At 46.0% G+C, this 23,755-nt stretch overlaps 1 protein-coding gene and 1 non-coding gene across 4 annotated transcripts in view; both read right to left on the reverse strand.

Moving 5' to 3' along the window:
• The window catches only part of pkig (protein kinase (cAMP-dependent, catalytic) inhibitor gamma), a 28,151-nt gene extending 5,151 nt beyond the window's left edge, over positions 1-23,000 (reverse strand). The window contains exon 1 of one of the 3 annotated variants that reach the window (XM_049017163.1): positions 22,828-23,000. The gene's annotated coding sequence lies outside the window, so the exon portion shown is untranslated. Of the gene's footprint in view, positions 1-3,551; positions 3,680-9,475; positions 9,706-22,827 lie in introns of those variants that run through there. The other 2 variants (XM_049017164.1, XM_049017165.1) reach the window with 2 other exon arrangements.
• Positions 19,804-19,908, reverse strand: LOC125745571 (U6 spliceosomal RNA). Its single transcript, XR_007398708.1, has one exon. It is a non-coding gene; the product is annotated as a U6 spliceosomal RNA (small nuclear RNA).
• Positions 23,001-23,755: the final 755 nt, after the last annotated feature.

Genomic DNA, 23,755 nt, shown 5'->3' on the forward strand with positions numbered 1-23,755 from the left:
GGGTTGATATTTCTAATGTTACAGCAAATCCAATCTGTGGATGAAAATGTGTCATTTTAAGAGCAAAGACCATTATCTCCGAGTGTAATAAACCCAGTCATGCAGAAAGAAGATCCCACACAAGCAATAAACCCTTTTTCAGCAAAATAATCGTACAATCAGCTTCAATCAAACAATGAACCGTCTGAATTTAATGGACCTTGGTCCCCTAAGTTGTTTGTTTTAGCTAATAAATGTGGAAAAAAGTGTGCAATGGCTGGTGCAATATTTTGTGAACGAAAGAGTGAGAGAGAAAGACGGAGGGGCAGAGCGGGAGAGAGAAAACCCCAGTATTGAATCTATTGAGCTCACGATACATTAGTCATTCATTTCCTTTTCACTCTACACTTTAAAGCTGGTATTTAACTGGGTCATGAATCCTGCCAACAAGAAAGGCACCATGCAGCTGGAGAGGCTGGAAGAGGGGTTGAAAGAGGGAGAGAGGACAAAACACTAGATTGCTTGCAAAATGGAGAAGCTGGAGACCAGCTTCAGCCCCCACTCACACCGGGTGCCCACTTTGAGAGTCAAAGCCGCAATGTGGAAGACTCCGTCTAAGGGCTCTTCTGTGCATTATCAATATAATACTTTTACATACAGTGGAAAGTTCTATGTAATGACTAGGAGAGCCTGGGGGAGGGGAATATATGCCTATTAAAAAGGGGCGGGGCCACATGAGCGCTGGTCGTAGCTGAAACCTGATTGGCCCCCCGAGTGCCCCCTCCTCTGTCATTCAAATATCATTGGCTAATGATAAAGTTATCCCCTGAGTATGAATTATGACCCATGTAATGCCGCCCACCTTAAATCCTGAAATCACCCCTGTTATAAAATAAGACCAGAAAGCTACCTTTGCAGTGACACCACAACCCAAGGCCACACTGGTTCTAAACATTTAACATACATTCCTGAAACATCATAGCTCTCCAAGCACAGCTCTAGTTTTCCTTTCGTGCAATAAATGCCAAATGGAAACACTGTTCCTCAGGCTCTATGGGAATCCAAGCTTTACAGAAGCAGAAAGCAAGAACCCAGGAAATGAGTCAAGTCCCAGGGGTAGTGATACCATCAGACATCATTCTTCTCCCCCCACTGGTGGGCCCCAGTATTGCACCTCGACAGCGTCTGTTCACCAGTTTCGGCGTGCTCCTTGTCGGTTTTCCAAACACCAGCTGGCCAGCATGCTACTCAAAAATTCCAGGTTTGAGACCTCATGGCCAATCCAAAGTACCCATAGGCACAGATTTTGGTTGGGTCAAGAAAATATAGAATAGGGCATGAGATATGATCTGACAACATCCCACAGATACTGACATGGGATGTGGTCCCCGGATAAAACAACCACAAACTTACTAGCTTGTTAACACAGAACCACACCTCTGGCACAGAGCCACATGTCCCAGGAGCCTCTGAGATCATTTGCAGCCTGATGTCCATTCAGCCAACGTAGGAACAGTGCAGCCTGAAGAGCTTGTGGTGGCAATAATGCTGGACGCGAGCCACTTGATGAAGCATGAAGCAGAGAGAGACTGATCTAGCTCAACACACTTTGATTATAGAACCCCAATGTTCTACAAAGGATCCTTGATTCCATTCACGTGACCAAATAATGGGCATCTCCTGAAGTGTTTCTGTTTTTAACCCACCACATCACTGTTGTCCCACACATGAGTGCCAAGCATTTCTTGGCTCGATGCAAGAGAGCTCATACCAGGTGCAAATGAAAGATGGCATCGGTAAGAGGACAGCCTTGACCACCGGGTGACTCGTAGGCGTCCGGGAAAAGGGCGAGGCTATGGACAGCTGGGCTAGAGGGGACTGAAAGTTCTGCTAATTATACATCAATGCGCTTTTAGAGTCGGCAGACGAAATGAGTCGGCAGGCGGTTCCGTCAATCGACTACATGCCGGCCTTCCAGCACGTCAGGATATCAGAACGGGCTGTAGTGGCGAAAACAGCCTGAGATGCTCCGCCCCCGCCCTGCTCGGAACCCGTCTACCCTCCGGTGCAATCATTTCCTTGGAATGTCTCACCTGGGGATTGTATTTTCCGCACCGTACTAGTCGGAAAGGAAAGCCTAGACGGGTTTCATTTTTAAAACAGTGCATAGCAATTTAAGGGAAGAGCGCGTAGCACCAGTGCAGATTCAAGCTGGATAGGCTACAAGGCAGATAAGGACATTTCGAAAGTGTGGCAACGCTAGAGAATTTGGGCCCCATGAAAGCATATCATATTGGGCCCCCAACAGAGACCAATCCAATTATGTTGCAAATTTTTTAGGGCCCCTATTACTCAGGGGTCTTGGAATTGTCCTAAATAAACCCCCTTTACGGCCCCCCTGCTCGCTTCAAAGTGCAAGTGGGGAATCACATGCTCGGAAATTTAATCTGTTCCCACGAGTAACTTCATTGTTTCCCACCGGGTTATAGCGAGGAGCTATTCACCACTCGCGGCAACTCTACCCACCACGGCTTTCGGACACTTATTTCTTTCATCTGTATGACTCGATATAATGAAACACAACCATTTCCTGATCAAATGAGAATACGATAACTGGATGTAATGATTTACAAGCACATTGTAGGGAGGGCTGGAATTCTTTGTTTTTTGACACATTAATTTCTCAGGCAGCACAAAAATGTTTCTCAGAAGCCCTTGATGTGTTTGTCCATCCATGCAATTTGAGGCAAACGGATGTGCGGACACAGACAAGGCTTTTACTGCAATTTGGTGGGGAAATTCCATAGTGCAATCTTATGATATTATCACAAAAAGCTCTCTTAGCTGAAAATAGCAGTTTTATTTCAGTAATGTCTATCTTTCACTGAAAGACGGTGTTCAGCAAGGTAGGGAAAAAACACAAGACACAAAACCTTTCGCATCCCACTCGTAAAACTGCCCTTAAGGACTTAACTGTATATGAGTCACACGGTAATACTGTTGTTTTTCTGAGGAAGCTCGTTAGGCTTCATTCTCTGCTCATTAATTAGGCCTTCTCCAGCTGCGTTGCCAGCAGACTCGGATAAACAAAGCGGCATAGGAATGGGCCCTGGGTTAATAAGCACGTTTCCACATAAAGTAGGTCTTAATTGCTCGTGGTTACGGCACAGTAGGAATTGCGGACAGGTTGACAGGAAACAACTTATGCATTCAGAGATCTGACTAAAATGAAACCCACCGACAAAAAAACCTACAAATTTATTTACAAACTGTTTAGCGAAGGGGAACTTTGCGATGATCAGATTGCTTGCTGATCATGTAGGCTCACGTTTCAACAGCATGAAATTAAATGAATAGTTTTGTGTATCATGTTCCTCTCTGTTTAATAATACACTACTATGTATAGTCTATAAATGATATACTGTATATTCATAAAAGACTATTATAGTTCAGTGTAAACACAACCTCTCACATCTCAAGCTGAAATTTTCTGGTTGAACTGTGACTGGACTAACCTTTGCGTGGTTTGAAAGTGACAGGCTGCGAATGCATCTTTCTCGTTGTTCTCTTACCTGCCCTCTCGGCCAGTTTTCCTTCGCTCTGCAATGGAAGTGATACTGGGAGCTCCGTGCCTAATGCCCCGTGAGAAACGGCGAATGGGAAGGGAAACTCTACGTAGTTGCCGCCGTGCCAGGTGCACACGCTCTTACCCATGATGCACCACCGCAAGCTCTGCATTCCTGTGGGCACGGAACCAGGCTACCCCATCCTGACGGGGGGGGGAAACCTTATTGTGGGGAGGTTGCTTAGTCTTCTGTGGCCTAAACACCAAACACACCTGCACATTCATCCAGATGCACATTTGCAAGTTTTGTTAGAATTCTGAGTGTCATGGTTCATCTTCTCAGAACTTAGTATCTGTTCCCTTAACTGGTACACATCCTGCTCCCCAGCATGTAGCCCAACTGGCCTGCCCTCTTTTAATTTAAAGATCATATTCACACTTACATGATACCATACGTTCATATTTGTTAGTCAGTGTTTTTACCGTTGTTTATTTTATCTTAAAATGCAATAATCCAGGCCAAATGAAATCCTGGATGAATAAAAAGAGTAAATTAGCAGCTAGGAAATGAGTAGCAAAGGTCAGAGGAAGGGACTGACTTCAGCAGAGACATAAAAATATATGTAACTCGATGATTCAAATGACTGTAACGATTCCCAGGAAGTACTGCCAAAAGATCAACAATGGAGGTGCATAAACAGGCATGCATCTGGCAAGCAAACGCGACTTTTACGGCCGACACACTGGGAACTTTCCCGTATCCTCCTCTCCGGATTTGCATCCCACTCTTCTCTGCTGAAACTCACCCGGATTTTGAGGATTGATAGGCAAAAATGTGTGCCCTTCATTTCCTTGCTGCTTAAGCTGCATGACCAGTCAGCCAAATGTTACCTTAGTTATGTTAGGTCCAGAGTTTCGTTGTTCATGTGCAATAACAATAAAGATCTATTCTATTCTATTCTATTCTATTCTATTCTATTCTATTCTATTCTATTCTTTTCTTCTGGACAAAGCTCTTTGTTTAGCTTGACATTTGCTATTGTTTTTAACTCAACATGCGTGACCAGCCAAACCTGATACGTAAATCACTGTACTTAATTAAAGGTGGAAAGATGAGTTGCGTATTAAAAAGCTCCCAAATCCACTTGAAATCTTAATAGAAAAGTCAGGGTGCCTTAAAACAATGTAAAGCCTCCCTAACATTCCATAAATTCAAAACCAAAACAACAGAAGTCAAGCAGTTTTATTTATAATCCATTTCTTTCGTCAGGTACTCAGTCTGTCAATTTTGTCAGTACATCCATCAGTCTTTGACAGTCCTTCAAGCCACTTATCTTGATCAGAGTCACAAGAAACCAAAACGCAATACAGGCAGCAAAGGGCACAAGGCTGGGGTACCTGGGGCTGAGCACATACTCACAGGGCACAAAGCTGGGGTGCCCTGGCACATACTCACAGGGCACAAGGCTGGGGTACCCGGGTACATACTCACAAGGCACAAGGCTGGGGTACCCAGGCACGTACTCACAGGGCACATGGCTGGGGTACCCGGGCACATACTCACAGGGCACAAGGCTGGGGTACCCAGGCACGTACTCACAGGGCACAAAGCTGGGGTGCCCTGGCACATACTCACAGGGCACAAGGCTGGGGTACCCGGGTACATACTCACAAGGCACAAGGCTGGGGTACCCAGGCACGTACTCACAGGGCACATGGCTGGGGTACCCGGGCACATACTCACAGGGCACAAGGCTGGGGTACCCAGGCACATTCTCACAGGGCACAAGGCTGGGGTACCCAGGCACGTACTCACAGGGCACATGGCTGGGGTACCCGGGCACATACTCACAAGGCACAAGGCTGGGGTACCCGGGCACATACACACAGGGCACAAGGCTGGGGTACCCGGGCACATACTCACAGGGCACAAGGCTGGGATACCCGGGCACATACTCACAGGGTTCAAGGCTGGGGTACTCGGGCACATACTCACAGGGCACAAGGCTGGGATACCCGGGCACATACTCACAGGGCACAAGGCTGGGGTACCCGGGCACGTACTCACAGGACACAATGTTTAGGTACCCGGGTACGTACTCACAGGGCACAAGGCTGGGGTACCCGGGCACATACTCACAGGGCACATGCTCACAGGGCACATGCTCACAGGTCAGTCAGGATAACAGCATGTCTCTGGGCTGGGGAAGGAACTATAAGAGCCAGAGGAGGACATGCAAACAGCGCCCACTCACAGAGGGGGTGCAAGTCAAACCCCAATCACTGGAGGCAACCGTGCCACTTATTTTGTCAATATTCTTCATAATAAGTTTCCAGGTCAATTTTCATTAACAGCTTCCCCAGATTATTTTGGGAAATTTTGATTATTATTGATTTTGTTTTGTCTTTTATCCGATAACCCACTTTCCCTCCAATCATGTTCCAGCTTTCAGCCTGTGAGTTACTCCCCTGCCAAGCAGATTACATTGTTTTTTAACACATCATGAGAGAACGTCACTGATTGGACAAGAGTCTCTCGCCACTGGCTGCTGGAAGAGCTGCCTCCTGATAAGCAGCAGAGCCTAGGAGGGCACCGGTTACGCTGTCTTCACTTTCGGCTGATAGTGTAGGTGAGACTCCGGCTGTGGACTTTAAGAGCATTTTTGCCTCAACCATTAAGACTTTACACAAATCGCAGAATGTGTTCAGAGAGCATAAACGAACCCATTTACTGTATGGAAGCCAGTAAATGCAACCAGTACGTTTGCATATTTATATCGATGTCATTAAAATAGCCACCCTACAGTCTAAAAGCGAATGTAATTATACCCATCATTTAAACATACATTCAGCAGCAGTCTCATTCCCTCCATTAGAATTCATTTGTAACAGTGAAATATAAAAATGTCAGATATTACCCAGTTAATTCAGAAGGAATTCTAAAACATTAGTTAACCATTTGTAGTAAGAATATACTGGACATAAGAATTCTTGTGTTTTTGCATCATACACAGGTGAGAGTGAAGCTTGGTATCAGAGCACTGGGTGAGCAGCCCTGGAGCAGTTGTTGGGGTGAGGGTCTTTCTCAGAGACCCAGCACAGACAAGCATTCTGCCAGTCGCAGGCCAACACCGAGCCCACAGAGCCACAAATCGCCCCAATTCTCAGCCAAAAACAAGCTTCAAAGGGCTGTACATAGATAATAAGGGGTGCAGAATTGTGGAGAACAGCAATGAAGGACAACGCTATTTCATCAGAACCACTGAGACACACACAGCTCGCCCAGATGTGGACGGAAAAGCTGACTGGGACCAGACAGACGTCCCACTGTCAGCCCACAGGGACGAAGTACAGTTAAGTGAGGACTGCAGCCTCTCTGCTTCCAGACATACTGAAATCATCCCATCGACGCAAGGAGATCTGCAGCTCCTGCAGCCCAAACACACGCCCAGACCCCCTCACTCAGAAAACTCCTCCGTCACAGTTTTCGATTAGATTACATAAGATAAGATAAGAGAACTGAGGAACGTACATCTAGTGCAAAACCGACAAAGTGGAAAGACAGTGAATGTAGAGCAGACCAGTAAGTAACGGCTAAACTGGGGAACGGAGCAGCGAGCCGGAGGGGAAGAAGAGAAAACACAGCAAAGCCAGCGAAGGATTCGGGAAGCCAGGATGTTTGCTGACGGATGCAGGGCTTTGACACCCCATCGATTCCCTGCGGGGCCCAAAGTCTATCCAGTGCCCTTGGGTGTCTATGCCTTCATTCGATTTTCATTTATTCAACCACAAGACAGTTTTAAGTGGGCATCACTATAAGAGCTGAAATAAATGGGCACAACAGCTGAATCATGCTGATCTCATTCAATGGGGTAAATGTATCCATCTATTCACAAGTAAGTCCATCAGCTGGTTTTCACACTTCAGCTGAAGGCTGCGGACAGCTCATATCATATTCTAATTGTAAATATGAATATGGTGTCCAGCCCAGGGTCTGAACGGAAAGGAAATATAGTTTTTGGTACCGATACAGATTTTAAGAAGCTTCTTATAACCTATAATATTGGCTATTATAATGTTATATGGTCAAAAATTGATTGTCAATCTGTCAGACTTAAACAACAGAAACTGACTAAAGCCTTATAATAAAAGCCATTTTGCAACATTGTAACTACCGCAAAATGAGAATATAACATAAATGCCGAGTTATAAGACAAGCATATTTGAAATATATTGTCTGCACTATTTCATCCATCCATCCATCCATCCATTATCCTCCGCTTATCCGGGGTCGGGTCGCATGAAAATGCAAATTAACTCTGTTCATGCACCAAAAGAAAAAACTTAAGGTCCTTTTGTTCTTGAATTATAATACAAAACTGCATTTCCAGGCAATTGCTAACTACTTTCACTGGGCTCGTGGCTCTGCTAGAGTCTCTCTTACATCACCTCCCTGTCCTTCACTTTGGGAACAAAAACATTTTTTACATGCAGACTCAACATAAGATCGCATAAAGAGCAAAAATGGCGTTTCTCAAATGTCAGAAAGTCGTGCGTCTCTATACAGCATACAGTGGTTTAGGCTGCTCCTGAGAGTTGAAATAAGTGTCTTTTTCCATAGTAAAAGGTTTTGACACATCATCCCTAGAGCCAGTCACCCCCACACCCTTCCAGCGCTCCCGTACGTCAGTGATCCTCGGGATGGGGGAGCGCCCTCGAATTTAAAAGTGTGACCAGCTGCGTTGCCTGTAACTGGAGCCCCCGCCGCTCTTATGAACAAAAGATATTGGGTCATTCTGGGAATCCGAGTCAGCAGGTTCCTTTTCAGCGAGCCATTAGGGCTGGAGGTAAATACACTCCCGTGGGGATTATCGATGCTTCTTTGCCTGTAATAAAAACATGGTAACAGCGCAGGTGGCTACGGTCCCCCTCCCGCCCCCGTGTCAGAGCATCCATTAAGACTCCGGCTCAATTTGATTTCATCGGCCCACTTTTTTGTTCTTTTTCTGGTGCTGCTGACGACCGAAAACAAAACCTTCAGATGCCTGACTCAACGTCTCTCAGGTAGTAAAGCGACGAGGTGCTCAGCTGGCCACACGCGTGACGTCACACACAAGCACGTTTCCTGTGCTCCCATGCGGTCTCTCCACGTGAACCCACCGGCCACCACACCATGCCTGATCTCCACCATAATCACATGCGGTCTCTCCACATGAACCCACCGGCCACCACGCCGTGCCTGATCTCCACCGTAATCACATGCGGTATTTCCAGCAATTTTTTTTTTATGTGAATCGCAGGCTAGCAGCGATTCACATTTATGATTCTGTCCAGCATGTGCTGCACTCACATTCCGTGACAACAGATTTTCCAAGGAATTTTTCCCAGGAAATATGACGACAAAAATCAAATATAGATAGAAGCTACGTGAGGTTCAGGAAAACAATACGATAAATGTGCCAAGTGAAAGGGTGGTGGGGGGGGGTGGTGCTCCGATTACAATGGAAATGCTCCATCGGATATGAAAAACAAAACTTTCTAGGAACAAACAACAGATAGTATAGGATACGAGTCTCTTTTTACATTCCTCTTACGAAATGGGAGTCACTTCTCATCTCCCAACTGTGGTCATGACAACTATCTGCAGTCATCTCTGCAACAGCCTAGGAGCAGAAGGATCATATTATCTAATTTAAATAAAACACAATAGAGGAGCACTTTCACAGCCCCACTGCTGTCCATCACCTTTCTTCTGTAGTGCGGCAGGTCATGAGGATAAGAGAGGACAGGCTATTTAAAAGACAGAAGATGGATTTTCCTTAATATTCAAAGCTGCCCTTACTCCGTACTCAAGGTGTGAGCTTTAAGGATTAAAAGACATATCATATCAAGTTCGCGTTTACTGAGGAGGAACACAACATTTCATCTTACCAGACCCACGTCCACCAGCTCAATCCGTATTGGGCCCTGCCCACAGGATCAGATCCTACAGAAGATGTATGATCCTAGTTAAAAAAAAAAGAAAAATCCACTTTCAGCTGCCCCTCTGGCAAGGTGGGTAGGCGGGCTACCTTTCACGGGTCCACTCAGCACACTATCACTGCGCTGGCTTGCCGTGATGTCAGCACATGCTTGTCTGAATGCCAGCCCACTTCAAACGTAAAGGGAGTTATGTTTCCGCCGGACCAATCAGCATTGTCGACGAGCTCCGGGCTCACTACTAAAAACAAACTGTATCCCCCAATCCTGCCGAAAAAGGCGGCTTGTACATGGACCTCCGCCGTCCTTCATCTGCTTCCGAGAGGGGGAGGCTGGGCTGTGGAGGGGGGTCCACATTCTAGTGTCACCCGGAGCACAGTCACGCCACTAGAACATTTCTGGTAGCTGACAGCATGAACATCTGCCAGGGTGCTCAGCATCTCCAGCTGCTACACTTAGGTGACCAGGGTGAGCAGAACCACATAGGAGAAAATAAGGACAAGAAGCCTATCCACGACTGACAACCTTCCTCTGTGAAATGCTACTAAAGGTTTAGAGCGAATAGTCCTGAATTAATTATGCGTTTTCCTCCAGAACAGAAGGATGACAAAAAGCCTTAAATATTTAATATAATGAAATCCGTCCCAGTTTTGTTTGATAGTCAAAAGGGGTGTTCAAATAAAACTGAAAAAAAAACATCTCACCACAGATTGCACTGTTGCCAAATTCCATCCTGCCAATCATGTCAGTGGCGAGTTGCCAAAGATTCTGCAGAGCTTGAGAAATGCACTTGAGTACACGTTAACAGAAGCAAACCAATGCTAATTTAGCAGAAGGCAATAAATCTTGTCCAACCACCACCGCCCAGCTGTGTTGTGGCCAAACCGTGCACCTGAGATACTGATGGCAGGTTTTACATTGTAAACAAGAAGCATCTCAGGGACCTTTCAGCCAATCCTGCTCTATGAGCAAAGAGTAAAGGAGCTCGATCAATTCTGCTACCCCTGTACTTGGCCATGAGCTAAAATGAGGACTGAAAAAGAGGTCTTCTGTCAGCTTCTGAGGTTCTACTCCCCATCATCATCTGAGACGTCACTAATCAGTGTGCAGGACATGTTGTGCTCAACACCTGCCATCCACTGGGCACCGACGCCAGTCCTTCAGCAATATGTTCATTTCCCACAAAACCATCAACAGACTGCTGATGTTATATAAAGACCATTTGGGATTTGGATTCATTTCACATTAGTTACATGTATTTCTTAATTGAAATACTATATTGAAGAAATACTGCTTTTAGTGTAAGGCTACACATGAATGACTGGATAGCCATGAGAACCGAAACAATTCCCACATTACTACCTTGAAAACCCACCATGAAATCTGAGACGACTCCATGGATACAAAGTCCTGTTGTCAGCGAGGCTGATTTAGTGCAATCGCTACAATCGCCATACTGAGGCCTGTATAAGGCGGACACCACCACAGAACCAAACCCTGCCCCTCAGAAGCACTCTATTCCCCTAGGAACACTGCGATCATGGAAAATGACTCAACGTTTTCAGGAACCTTAGATGACCCCCCCAGGCCTTTTTTCAGATTAACTGCGGCTGAACTGATGGATGCATTCATGTCGTCGGGTTTGTCTAAAGGTCATCGAAGCTGCATTAGATGGCCAGGTGCAGCAGGAAGCGCAGTAGCTGCTGCTAAGAGAAGCAGCTCTGATTCAAACATCAATAACAACTAGATGTTTATCACGCCCACCACCGGCTTCACTCAACTGGTTTTACAACAGCCCCGTAAAAGGCAAGTGGGACATGGTCAGGTCGGGAACCGTTTCCATAGCAGTCTGAAATCTGCAGCGGCTTCGTGAAATTCAGGTGCTGATCACAACGTCCTACAACTGTGATTTAACCGACTAAGTATATATGGAAAATTCAGCAGAACTCAATAGCATTCATATATCTGCTAAGCAGCCTTCATACTTGTAGGGACACTTTTTATAATTCTTCAGTAAACCCTCTATTCATCTTCACTGGAAGAAAACGCAAAGGCGAGAGGAATGTACCCATTCCTGCTCCACCCCACAACTGGTAAGAATCTGCAAGGCAGCACCTAGCTAAGCACCTAGCTAAAGCTACTTAACCATGTAATACTGCCTGTTACATATGTCAGCCACTAGCTGCTGTGCAACACCGAGCTAAGCTGTGCTGCCAAGCCGTCGGAAAATTCTCAAGACTTCCTGAAGCTAAAAAAACACAGCAGCTGCAATGGGTATGCAGGGTATCCAAATCCCACACAGTTCCTCATTATGGCACCAAATGAACTCTTAGCAAGTAATTAAATAAATACGAAATATTTCGCGATCTTTAAAGCATAAAGGTCAGTAGGCCCGTCAAAGCGTGCGTAGATTCTGCACGTGTTCCCTGCATTGCACTGGTTTGCTTTGCACACTATGACTTCATTCCGCAGGCTAGCAGCCCTAAATTACCCAAGTGTGTGTGTGAAGGGACTGGCACTCCTTCCAGAATGTTCCCCTGCCTCATGCCCTGTGTTTCCTGAGATAGTGTCTGGCTCATTGTGACCCTGTACTATATAAGTGGTTGGAGGATGAATGGATGAATCCAAAAATTTACAAACAGCCTTTTACTGCTGCGTTACCAACAAGAGCATCTGCCAGATCTGCATTACATAATGTTTTTACGCTGTGAGCCATCGCTGCGTCACTGAGCTACGCTGTGGGAATGGGGAATAGGAAGGGTGTTCCTTCATCACCTAGGGATAGCGGGTGACACACGAAGCGTGGCCCCAGTGGGTGAGCAGGGGTTATGTTTGGTACATGTGTGGAACTGTTTGTATTGTTTTGCACTGTGCGTGTTGTACACGGCCAATAAAGATGATGAAGGGGTCTGAATGATGGTGGTGATGTGGGGCTTTGGAGGGGCGTGGATGCACTGGTAGATTCAGGGGGCCCAGTACTTGACAGGGGGCCTTGAATATGTAGAATTATATGTATAACTGGGGGGGGGTGACATTTTTTCAGGGGGTTCAGAATTTCCAGGAACACCCCTAATGGAAATGCATCCCCAGAAAGAGTCCCTGCTTGGCTCCCCACTGGAGCCTAATGTCAGGCCTCCTCCCGGATCCTCTGCCAGCCCGGGTGCCTGCGACAGGGAGAGCAGCTATGCAGTTTCCTGGCGAGAGGCGTGGCCCCGTCCTGCAAGAGCGCAGTTCTGGGCCGCAGGCTTTTCTCCCAGGGAGGATGATTCTTCAGGTGTGTCATCAAGTGGCCTGGGTGGGGGGAGGCTGACTCAGCCGCAGGGCGAGGACGGCTGGGAAGTAGCCCCCGCAGACGGGACGGCCGCAAACGCAGCCGTGGGACATATAAAGAAGACGGGCGCGGCGGAGCAGATGGGAGGGTGGGAGCGCACGCAGAACACGCTCGGACACGCAGAACACGCTCGGACATGCAGAACACGCTCGGACACGCTTCCTCCATATTGCGCTATTCACATGGAAATGGGACGCAGGGCTTTTCCATCCAAGCAGTAAAATACACCAGGGACTGTCTTGTAAGAAAGATGATAACCGAAGACACACCACATGAAGAGGAGCTAAAACAGACGGCGTGGGATGGAGTGAGCAGTGCGTAGTCTGGGTTGGAAATGCAGCCTGGTCAATGGCATAGGAGAGAGCTAGATTTTTTATTTTTTTCGGGGAGATACACAGTTTAATAATTTAGGTACAATGGTTTATTTATTGGGGGGGCAAATGAATCAAAATCAAATATTGCAGGGGTACATATCTTCAGTAGGTGTTGGGGAGGTGTTCACTGAAATCAGTAAATCAGCTGAATTGGCTGGATGGATCTGTCGCTAAGAGAAAGTTCTCTGCTAAAACCAGCTTGTGTGGGGGGCTTGCAGGACAACAGTATGGGAAACGCTCGGGGGAGGGGGCATTTCTACACCCCTACTCTGTGCCACAACTGCTCCTACACAGATGGCAGTACCAAACACAGAGTGGTAATCACTAGGTGCGAAGGAGTGCAAACTTCACAGCGTCATCGGGCGAGATAAATAACATCAGTGGTTCCTACTCCCTCAACAACTTTTACGACGTCCTACTGCTGCGCTGTGGAGAAGATTTAATAACAAAAAGTGGCCAGTTCAGATGTGACTGCAGCGAAGACGCTGTAACGCTTTCCCACCTACTCATTACTCATTCTGGAAAAAAACACCAACCAGAAAAGACAACCTCACCTCTGTTTATGGCAGTTTAATCTCTAGATGATAAAACTTGTCTCTATATCAGTCCACAGCACCAGAGCCTTCACATCTGGGTCAACCCTGGGTCAACCCAGGCCTACCCTGGGTCTGTCTCTGCTCTCACGCTACACAGCGGAGGAAATTCTTCCCAAACTGCCCATCTGCCAGCTCCTGGATTAAACATTACAGCTGAGTAGGTGCATCAGCACTGCTACGCATTGAACCTGTGGAGGATAGACAGGAAAAGGCACAAGCGGGGGGCGATTCTAGGATTTTTTAATGTGGGAGGCATAAGAGGGGTCATATTTCATACAGAGGGGCCAATCTTATTATTAACTACTGAGAGTTAATGGGGGGGGGCACTCTTGGGGCCAATCAGCTTTCAGCTGGGGCTAGTGCCCCTGTAGCCCCGCCCCTGTATACGCCCCTCTGTACACAGCAGATGAGCTGCAGTCAGCAACATTAAATCTAACTCTTAGAAAATTGTTAAAGGTCTGAGTGCAGTAAAACTAAAAGTGTTATACTGGCGGTTATCACCATTGGACACAGAGCTCCCATAAAACACAGAGGCCTCAGAAGTGACCGTAGGGAATAAGAAACCCCAGTGACCTATAAGCATCCGCATGCTGACATACCTGCTGCCTTTTCAACCCTCAGCTTCCTTGAGCATTTACAAAGAAAGAGCTGCAAACGTCACCCGTGAATCAACTTAAAGGGAAAGGTACCTGTCAAATCACCCTTTTAAAATCACCTTAAAGGGAAAGGTACCTGTCAAATCACCCTTTTAAAATCACCTTAAAGGGAAAGGTACCTGTCAAATCACCCTTTTAAAATCACCTTAAAGGGAAAGGTACCTGTCAAATCACCATTTTAAAATCACCTTAAAGGGAAAGGTACCTGTCAAATCACCATTTTAAAATCACCTTAAAGGGAAAGGTACCTGTAAAATCACCCTTTTAAAATCACCTTAAAGGGAAAGGTACCTGTCAAATCACCATTTTAAAATCACCTTAAAGGGAAAGGTACCTGTCAAATCACCATTTTAAAATCACCTTAAAGGGAAAGGTACCTGTCAAATCACCCTTTTAAAATCCCCCATTCCAAAGTGATACGCAATTAGACACGAGCAAATTCACACTTTGCAGTGACTCATCTTCATGAAGATACTTTAAAATAAGCAGGCGACTGATAATGATACTCATGTTATTTAATTCATTTATGCGATTAAACTTTATAAAAAAAAAACAGGTCAGATGAAATGAGGAAGTGATTAATAATAAATATTGTCTTAATATAAATTAAGTGTATAGATATAAATCATGTACATGTGTAGCATAAAATTATTGGTAATATTAATGTTCTAGTCATATCCATTAAAAGACCCTCTAAGATAAATGTTTGACAAAAAGTACAAGTTTATAAAATTAGTTCAATTCATGTGTGATGAGACACAGATTCTGCCAAGCTAATAATATCATAAATGTTTAAAAATAGAATCAACTATAAAAAAAGCAAAAAAAAAATTTGAAAAAAGCAGCTGTAAACAGAAGGGGGCGCTGGAGAGACGCTGATTTTGTGGTTTAATCAGCACCTGATTTGACAGCATGTCCTGTTCCACCTTCCTTTTTGGGTTCTTATGAGTCGGCTTCGGTACCTCTGAGAGAACAAGCCTGCAGTGCAGAGAGCCTGGGTTCATACCGGAACCACTATGTACTGCAGAGTAATGCTGAGCTTAGTGCATTCCCACCTAAAAGGGAGGGCTGGTGTGAACCATAGAGCCAGTGCTCTGCACTATACTACACTGGAGTGTTTGCAGCCCCTCCACCCCACCCCAATTTTTGCGGCTCACAGATCCAGTCACTCCCACGCAGCTGCTCCAGCACCTCTCTCCAGCCGGTCTGGGAGGATGTGGGTGTGAAAAGAGAATCTGATTTGCCATGAGATGTTGGGGGGGGGGGGGAAGAACATTCCCTGACAGGAAGTGTCAAAGGATGCAGGTGGTGGAAAACAGAAGGAAACAGACACACCGTTTCCCTGTAGGGGCGTCACTGCGCTCATAGCCCCTCCCCCCTACAAGCCAGACATGTCCCTCCCCCCTACAGTACAGACTCTGATAGCCCCTCCCCCCTACAAGCCAGACATGTCCCTCCCCCCACAGTACAGACTCTGATAGCCTCTCCCCCTTCAAGCCAGACATGTCCCTCCCCCCTACAGTACAGACTCTGATAGCCTCTCCCCCTACAAGCCAGACATGTCCCTCCCCCCACAGTACAGACTCTGATAGCCTCTCCCCCTACAAGCCAGACATGTCCCTCCCCCCACAGTACAGACTCTGATAGCCTCTCCCCCTTCAAGCCAGACATGTCCCTCCCCCCTACAGTACAGACTCTGATAGCCCCTCCCCCCTACAAGCAAGACATGTCCCTCCCCCCTACAGTACAGACTCTGATAGCCCCTCCCCCCTACAAGCCAGACATGTCCCTCCCCCCTACAGTACAGACTCTGATAGCCCCTCCCCCCTACAAGCCAGACATGTCCCTCCCCCCACAGTACAGACTCTGATAGCCTCTCCCCCTTCAAGCCAGACATGTCCCTCCCCCCTACAGTACAGACTCTGATAGCCCCTCCCCCCTACAAGCCAGACATGTCCCTCCCGCCACAGTACAGACTCTGATAGCCTCTCCCCCTTCAAGCCAGACATGTCCCTCCCCCCTACAGTACAGACTCTGATAGCCCCTCCCCCCTACAAGCAAGACATGTCCCTCCCCCCTACAGTACAGACTCTGATAGCCCCTCCCCCCTACAAGCCAGACATGTCCCTCCCCCCACAGTACAGACTCTGATAGCCTCTCCCCCTTCAAGCCAGACATGTCCCTCCCCCCTACAGTACAGACTCTGATAGCCCCTCCCCCCTACAAGCCAGACATGTCCCTCCCCCCTACAGTACAGACTCTGATAGCCCCTCCCCCCTACAAGCCAGACATGTCCCTCCCCCCTACAGTACAGACTCTGATAGCCCCTCCCCCCTACAAGCCAGACATGTCCCTCCCCCCTACAGTACAGACTCTGATAGCCCCTCCCCCCTACAAGCAAGACATGTCCCTCCCCCCTACAGTACAGACTCTGATAGCCCCTCCCCCCTACAAGCCAGACATGTCCCTCCCCCCTACAGTACAGACTCTGATATCCCCTCCCCCCTACAAGCCAGACATGTCCCTCCCCCCTACAGTACAGACTCTGATAGCCCCTCCCCCTACAAGCCAGACATGTCCCTCGCCCCTACAGTACAAACTCTGATAGCCCCTCCCCCCACAGTACAGACTCTGATAGTCCCTCCCCCCACAGTACAGACTCTGATAGCCCCTCCCCCCACAGTACAGACTCTGAGAGCCCCTCCCCCCACAGTACAGACTCTGATAGCCCCTCCCCCCACAGTACAGACTCTGAGAGCCCCATACAATACACTCAGTGGCCTGCTTTACACCCACTCTCACAATGCCCATGTCGCTAAGCCCCTGCACTGAAGCCGTGAGTAAGTACTTCCTGTTACTCTGAAGGAAGACCATCCACAATAGCTGAGGAGAAAGTATTTGTCCAGTCGAAGTCCATTACCCCACATTACGGCACTTTAATAGCAGCCCACACAACTTTTACAGGAAGACTTAGCAGTGCCACCTGAAAGGCCAAGTCACTCCCAGAGGTGTGAGTTACGAGTTTATGTGACGACAGTGACAGATACATGGTGCAAACGGCCTTAAATGTGCATGGAAGGCAGAAAAGCGGCTGTGTTTCAGCAGAGGCCAGCAGACCATTAAAAACCTCTTTAGGATCCTTCAAACATCAGTTTGTGAAAAAAACAACAGCTCCTGCCAGTTTCTCAGGGCTAATACTCTGAAAACTCTGAAGAGACAAAACACCCGATCAATCAGCTGGTATAACGAGCCGGAAACACAGACGCCCATTTAAGGGAGCACTTGGACAGCGGGCAACGGGCTCCACTGACGGCAATAATAAGCCGGACGTAAGCGGCGGCAGTTACAGCTACTTACACAGGAAACCAAAGGTTCGTAATGGATTGGAGTGAGACGGTTCCAGCCCTAGACGCTAGCAATCTGTGAAGCTTTCAAACTGATCTTTTTTTTTTTCCTTGCAGAAAAAGCTCCTCTTTTTGGTTGTTTGTAATTGTCCAATCACAGAAAGCGGGGGTTGGGGGGTGGCGAGGCAGAGAAGAAGCATTAAAAGGAACCTGAAATGTGTTAGCAGCGCTCAGCAACTTCTACTCCTCTTCAGTCCAACGAACCCCTCTGTAATTAGCTATAAATGAAGGCTGGCGCCTCATTTTAAGGTTAATTTGACATGGACATCCAATTAAATATAAGCCTAGTTCATTAATTGTGCTGGATATTGTAACTATGGAAAATAAATGGTGCAAAGTAGTCATTAAATGAAATGAATCTGGTCGGTATGGGGGGCACAGTTGCTTAGTGTTTAGTGCCATAGCCACACAGCCCCACCCCCCTGCGCGTGGCGGTTGCCTGCTTTCCATATATTCGTGTGGCTGTCCCCTGGGTGTTCCAGTTTCCTGCCACGGTCCAAACGTTTCCTCAGTTCAGTGACTTACCATTTCCAAAAAAAAGTGTGCGTGACTGTGATAGACCAGCCTCTCGTACAGGTCGTCTCCATACTCCCTGACATGAGCAGCAGGCTCGTAACAGTCCCGCACCGAATAAGTGATTATGGAACATGGATGGCTGGTTGGTCGGTAGGACAACCCAATAATGCAGGACAGACCCGTTGTTGACACACCACAGCCCACAGTGCACAACAACGAAATGTGTCCTCTGCAGTTAAGCCATATGTGACATCGTGACATAGCAGGGGGGCAGCTAATTCAGCCCCCGGGGAGCAGTGCTTGAGGGCGGTACCTTGCTCAGGGAACCTCAGTGGTGCCTTGCTGGTTAGGCAATCGAACCTGCAATCTTTCAATTACAAGTATGCATCCCTAACCATTAAGCGACCAGAGTAAAGAGCAATGGCTGTATACAGGGGTAGGACCACTGAGACCCGCTGAAAGCTGATTGGCTCCCAGAGTGTCCACTCTCCTGTCACTCAGCAATTCAAAACATATCATTGGCTAATGAAGACGGGCCCCCCCTTTGAGTCTGGTTCCTCCTAAGGTTTCTAACGTCTAGGGAGTTTTTCCTTGCCACTAAATGAATTAACGATAAGGCTACTCCCTCTAAATGAGTTATGACCCTTCCTATGTCCCACCCTTAAAGAAATCCTGGAATCACCCAGAAGGGCTGTTTACTGGCAAAGGGAGTCAATGAGCAAGTAGGTGGTGTTTGAGAAGACGAAAAGCACAGGAAATACTGTCATAGAGGAAAATATATGAACAAACAGCCAGTATACTATTGCATACAGAAGGGGAATTCCATCTGAATCCTATAACTGAACTTGTTGTTCTTGCAGACCACATTGTAAGTGCCATGTGCTGTTAAATCACGCAAGCCATTGCAATGGTGTGGTTCCATTAAATTCCCAGTAAACATTTCCCAGTACGCTCAAATAGAAAAGCCGTCAGATTATGCTGTTATTAATTGTTATTAGAACAAGAACTGAGAGACTACAAAGATTTTTCATTTCTTGCAAACTATAGTTGGTGGTTTTTGGAAGCAAAACATCCCTCATAATAGACTAATCTAAGCTTTAAACATTAAAATCACATAAACTTGGTTGATTAATAAATCATAAATACATCTATTATTCATCTGCATTTTTTTATCAGATGCTTTTATCCCAAGCAATGTACAATTGAGAGAACTGTGGATGGACACTCTCTGTAGCAATTGGTGATAAGGGCCTTGCTCAAGGACCCATGTTCTGTTCTTTATTTTAAGAACTCTTTGGAATCCATCACATTAAAAACACTACACCAAACACAGGATTTGAACTGGCAACCTTCCAATCACAGACATAGAATCCTAACCCACTGAGCAACAATCCACCCCCACAAAAATAATAAGGAACTTCATGAATTTGCACGTCATCCTTTCATGGGGGTCACACTAATATTCCCTGTATTATTCTAGTTTTAATATATGAGCCATGAGCATTTTCCATACTGCTCATTCAGTACAGTAATAAAGATGATTGTTAATTATGCATTTTGTTATATACGCAGTGTATTTATGAGAAGTCAGTATAAATATATGTACAGGCTGATCTAAATATATGCATACTAAATGAATACTAAAGTGGAATTCTTCAACTACGCCATTTCAATTAGAAGAACTGCTTAGAAATGAGATTTTGGATGCATATGACGAATGAACATGTCATGTCCGCGTCCACCTCCCACACCTCGCTCACTCCTTACCTTCAAAACAAATTGCATTCATTTGCATTGCATTTACATTTATTTAGAACACGCTTCTGTCCAAAGCGTGTGCGTGTTCTCGTCCCATTCGGTCAAAGTTGGTGAAAGTCAAAAGCCAGAATCGACAATGCAAAATGGGCCTGCAACGCAAAGCAAAGGATGCGTATTAGTAAACTCTGCGTGTGAGATGTACTCCCGCTAAGGGAGAACGTTGTTCTTAGTTTGCGATGGAGAAGTCAGCGGAGGACAAGAGAAGCCAGAACTACCTTAACAAACAGCATGAGCAAAGGAGTGGAAATGTTAGTAAAGATCTATGAGATTTTAAACACCATCATCATCATCTTATAGATACATCCCAGGCCATCACAGTGATGGTGGTGGCATGAGGCTCAGTGGGTTTGGATTCTGTAATCAGAAGGTTGCTGGTTCAAATCCCAGGGTCGGCACAGAGATTTTATCATTAGGCCTGCAACTATGGCCCTTAACCCCCAAGTGCTCTAGGAACAGTCTTACAAAAAAAAAAATATGCCACTCTGGATAAATACAGATAACTAAATGATGCCAATCCATACTCATCAAAAATCTGTCACCTGTGATGATGCATGAGGCAAACTGTCAAGGAAAATGACCCAGAAGGCAAACAATGACGGAACTTGTCAATGCAAAAGGTTCATACTGTGGTTAGGCTTCCATTTGCCCAGTGATACTGGGGAGTCTTCAGATGATAGGAACATCAGTCCATCTTCTAACCACTTACCCAGGACAGGAGCTCAGTGAGCCTGCAGCTTATCTCACATAGCAGAGGGCACGGGATGCCGCTCCATGGCAAGGCAGAAAAACACACCAGGGGAAATGTAAAGACACTGATTTACTTAAGAGCATGTTTGTTTTAGACTCCAGGCCACAACTGGCACAGACAGAGAGAGGATATGCAAAGTCCACACGGCCAAACCAGGGCTGGGATTCCACTCAGCAACCCTACAACTGTGAGACAGACCATGGATATAATCAGTTTAAGATTCCCAGTTCGTGTGAATTATGAAGTCATTTATTTTCTCCTAATAGTTCTCACAGTCCACATCCATTCATGCACACCCTTTACCCAAAGAAGCAGCAAAGGGCACGACAGATAAAATACACCTTTAGACCAAGACTTCTCTGCCCCTGTTCCTGTACACCACTGCGAAAGTACGCTCACGGGAATCGATCACAGCTCATAGAAATCTTCAGATGATCTGCTTAAACACATACATGACATACACCTTATTTTTCCCGAGTTAAAAATTTTACTATGAAATCTACTATGAAATCTATCTAATACTATGAAACAATACTACAGCGCAGTAGTTCTCCATATTTGGGTCCGGAACCCCCCCCCTCGAAAAATATTAGAAACATTTAAAAATATCCATGCATAATAGAGACAAACACTCCACAAAGCGGTTATATCTAAGAGATGACAAGGCGCAGGGGCGTTCTGAGCGAAATGTCACGCATCAGCTGCGTCCCCCGACATTCACTCCAGAAAAACTTATAGTTGCTTCAGTTCAGCTCTTCAAAAATATAATAATAAAGAAAATACGATACGTGGGTTGAACGGGAATTAGCACAGGTCTAAGCACCCTCTCCAGCTCCTGTGCTTCGGCAAAGCATCGCTTATCTCCAGTTTCCACCCACATCCCGGAGACAGGACGACCACAGTGACCTTAAATCGCCTTAAAGGGTCGAGCCAGCTGTCCATCCACAACCCGCCCATTAGCTCCAAGTGCAAGAAGAATTAAAGTTACCACGACACATATGCTTCCCATTATCTGTTATAAATAAATAATGCGTCGATCAGCGTATTACTAAAAACGTCACAGCTTTTGTGGTCCCTATATGGTGCTATCGAACATGCCGGCTGTCAGAGCTACAGATTACCCCATGTTCTCCTACATCATTCATAAAGACATAGACATCTTTTTTTTATTATTATTTTGGGAGTGTATAAAGTTGCTTTAAACATACGCAACTCGCAGTTCTCGGAAGAAGTTGTGGATGTTGCGGCGTGAAAGTGATTAAGGTCCGCGGATCCATGCATGGACACCCCGCAGCATCGCTATAGCATCGATCAGCATTCAACCTTTTTAATGCTGAGCAAAAGAAAATAATAATAACAATCATACATTCAATCAAACGCAAAAACGGGCACTGAAGACTCACGTCCGCACTGTGGTTAAATACGCAAAGGCGGTTACGATCACACGTGTAACCACAGCTTTTACGGTAGTTTCATTTAGGAAATGTCGTCCGTGGGGCTGAAGTATTGGCAAACATCTCAAAAATCAACTCCAGATAAATGCCTCGGTCGACTGTCATACAGACGAACACAACGCGTATCGTCACTCGGAGCATCACCGCTGCCTGGCTGCGTGTGACCGCGATTACGCTGGAGATTAAAGACGACAAGCCCTGAAATGCATGGAATCGCCCCCCTCCGACATAAAACTGTCTTTCTTTCTAAAAATACCCCCAAGCCAAAAGCTACGCTAGCTCGCCCGAAATGGTGGAAAACACGCGGCTGCCCGATATTCCCATTTCACGGTAGATCGCGGCAGGTTCCGCTTCTTCACGCGTTTACCAGCCGATCGACGCATGAAACATTTTTAACGGCGACTTACTTTGATGAGCAGGAATCTCCTCTTTAACCCGTCACAATGTGGCGGCTCCTAGCAGACGCGATGGCTGAAAAGTTCCCTGTTTTTTTCTGGGCAACATCTGGGAGGGATCGGCGTTTGTTTCAGCCGACGTTTATACTGGACAGTGAAAAGCCATCCTTTAAAGGCGGAGTGCAAGCCCAGGACAAGCCCAGTAAAGAACAGGCTCGGGGCTGTGGTATCAAAATAAACATTATTTCAGCGACTACCTCCCCCTCACAGCCAATACACTTTTAGCATCTATTATTATTATTATTATTATTATTATTATTATTATTATTTATAATGTTTCCGTTTCCAAAATTACATATCGCTGTTACTGGATATTTACAAGATTAACACAATATAGGGCACATGCTTTTATTCAATTCTTTACCGCAGAATAACAAAATAGGCGCAACTCCTCTAATTCTTTACAGCAGATTACTCAAATTATCGCTATGAATTGAAAACATTTTCTGGTTTTGCACTGAATAAACAGTCTGTGGGAAGGTTTTGCAGAAATTGCAGCTTCATTGTGATATGTGCCTCAGAAGATGTCCACAGAACTTTGGGACCTGCTGCAGATTCAGACTCAGATGAAGAAAGCAAATTTTTGGTTTACATCTAGACCTTGGAGATCGACACTGCCCAGTATGGGGAAGCTATAGGGGCTTTTCAATTAATAGTTTGATTTTTGTTGCACTTTGGGAGCGTGTGTTGGAACTTGCTGATTGATCTATGATTAGTAGATGTTTTATGTAGCATCAGTAAAATGTAATCAAAAGAGCAAAATATTCAGCATCGCACTCTTAAAATGTAGCAATGAACATCGCATTTTTCTTTAAAGAAGATGAACCTCGGGGGCCGCACTAATTTCATTTAAGATCTGTACATTTGTGTCCTGACGCTC

This window comes from Brienomyrus brachyistius, chromosome 6 (assembly GCF_023856365.1).
Source record: "Brienomyrus brachyistius isolate T26 chromosome 6, BBRACH_0.4, whole genome shotgun sequence".
Taxonomy (NCBI): Eukaryota; Metazoa; Chordata; class Actinopteri; order Osteoglossiformes; family Mormyridae; genus Brienomyrus; species Brienomyrus brachyistius.